The following is a 2,613-nucleotide window of genomic DNA, read 5'->3' as shown; positions in this document are numbered from 1 at the left end:
GCTGCCAAAAAGTGATGGCATAGAGAAGATGAATGTGAAGGCAAGAACAATTGTTTCTGGGAAGATAGAACCTAGAAAATCCTGTTAAAGAAGTATTGTCAGGGGTAGAGGCAGCTCAAACATTAAAGTGCTTGCTATGTAAACTTCAGGACCTGAGTTCATATCCCTAAAACTCACAAGAAGATGGATGTGAAGCTCACATTTTTAACCCCAGTTATTTTACTACAGAATGTGAGACAAAGGCAAAAAGTTCCCCAAAAGCTGGTAGGCCGAGTACATTTGTGTATGGAAAGGCCCACGAGAGAGGCTGTCTCAGACAAGGTGGAGTGTGAAAGTTGGCATCTAAGGTTGTCCTCTGACTTTTACGTGTGTGCTGTGGCTCATGCACTTATGTACATACACTTTTTCTCTCACACACACACATACACAGACACACAAGAGAGAAAGAGAGACAGACAGACAGGCGACCACACAGACAGATGGACAGAGACATAGGCAGAAATAGAAACAAAGGGAAATAGAGACAGAAAGAGACAAGCATAGTCAAATTTTTCTTTAAGTTAACTGACACATTACAGCTCAATGCATTCCATTTGAAAGTTTTAGCAGGCAACATGTTTAAGATAGTTGAAGAGAAGTAGCAAATTTTTCAAAATATTTCTCCCAGAAATCTTGAAATATAAATAGGGGAAAGGAAGAGATAGCACAGAAGTTAAGAGCACTGGCCACTCTTCCAGAAAATTTGGTTCAATTTCTAGCACATGAGTGTCAGCTCCTAACTGTAACTTCAGTTCCAGGGAATGCAACGCCTTCTTTTGGACTCTTCAGACACTGTAAACACATGTTTACACATGTAAACACTTACATCCATGTTGCAAAATATTCATACATAAAAGTAGGACTTAGAAACAAGCAAGACTACCTGCGTTTTCTGTTCCTAGGATTGTGTGTAGCCAAAATATCAAAATGTATAATTTTTACTAGGATTTGAACTTTCCATAATTTTATTTTCATTTGGAAGACTGTTATGATTTGAAACATTGAGTTGAAAATATTGTTTTCACCTTGAAAATACATGGTTAACTAAACCTTTCAATGAGTAGTTAAATTCACGAAAATTGCTAAAACTGTAAGCTAGTTTCCATCAAGATATGACACACGTTTGTGAAATAGTCTGTGATCAGGAAGAAAAAGGACTCCCTTGCAACCTCTGAACCTTGATCCAGTGGTCTTTAATGTATATTTTGCTCCCACAATTTAGGCATGTCACAGAGAGAATACTATCTTAACCACCTATAAGGAAGTGCTTCCTCTCCAATGTTCTCCTGAATGCATTTTTCACCTCTTTGTTCCTCAAGCTGTAGATGAGGGGATTCAACATGGGGATCAAAACAGTATAAAAAAGGGAGATCATTTTATTAATTTTCAGAAAGGAACTAGCATTAGGTTGGACATAGATGAAGAAAAGAGTCCCGTACAAGATAGAGACAGTTGCCAAGTGAGAGGAACAAGTGGAGAAGGCTTTTCGTCTCCCATTGGCTGTCCTAATCTTCAAGATAGCCATCAAGATGCAAACATAGGAGACCAGGATGATCAGACCAGTGATCACACCTACTGCTCCAGCCAAGACAAAAAGCACCAACTTATTGATCTGAGTATCAGCTCATGCTAGAGATAGCAATGGGGAAATGTCACAGAAGAAGTGGTTGATAATACGTGGCCCACAAAATGGTAAGCAAAAGGTTAAGGTTGTGTGAGTCGTTGTACTTATAATAGCAATGGCATAAGGTCCGATGACCAAGAGCACGCAGACATGCTGGGACATGATGAGTGTATACAGCAAGGGCTTACAGATGGCTGTGTACCGATCATATGCCATGACAGCTAGGAGGAAGCACTCAGTTGCCACAAAGAGACCAAAGAACCACATTTGTGCTGCACAGCCTATGAAAGAGATGACTTTGTTCTCAGTAAAAATGTCACACAGCATCTTGGGAGCTATGGAAGAAGAGGTACACACATCTACAAAGGACAGATGACTAAGAAAAAAGTACATAGGGGTGTGTAGTCTGGGGTCCACCCATATTAAAGTAATCATTCCCACATTACCCCACAAGGTGACAAGATAAACAAAGAAAAATATGATAAAAAGGAATATTTTCTGATGGAGATTATCTATGAGGCCAAGGAAGAGAAACTCGGGCACTGTTGTCTGATTCTTTTCTTCCATTAGTAAGTTGGGATCTGTTAAAAGAATAAGAATATGTCTTACCAAACTCAGTCATGTGATATCTGAAATCAATAGCAGATTATCCTCAATAGGTCTGTTACAGAGAGCTGGTCAGCACGGTTGAGCTGAGTGGTAATGATATTCCTAGTTGCAAGATCTGGATACTCGTACAAAATCCTATGCAGACTTCAGCAACCAAACCCTTGAGCTCTTTGGGACTGAAACACTCTCCCATCAAGAGTTACCTAACTTCATTGATTCAACAGTTCCTTTGATTTTTAAGACTGCATTTGTAATGAAAATTTCTCTCCATTTTTCTTCTTATTATATGATGGCATAATGAAGCTCTCTTAATCAGTTTAGGAAATATATCAGGTTCTAAA

At 39.1% G+C, this 2,613-nt stretch overlaps 1 pseudogene; it reads right to left on the bottom strand.

The window, feature by feature from the left end:
- Positions 1-1,285: 1,285 nt before the first annotated feature.
- Positions 1,286-2,230, bottom strand: LOC125395085 (olfactory receptor 5G29-like; annotated as a pseudogene).
- Positions 2,231-2,613: the final 383 nt, after the last annotated feature.

The sequence above is a fragment of the Myodes glareolus genome, chromosome 21 (assembly GCF_982192425.1).
Source record: "Myodes glareolus chromosome 21, mMyoGla1.1, whole genome shotgun sequence".
Taxonomy (NCBI): Eukaryota; Metazoa; Chordata; class Mammalia; order Rodentia; family Cricetidae; genus Myodes; species Myodes glareolus.
This window is presented reverse-complemented; position numbering and strand designations above follow the sequence as displayed.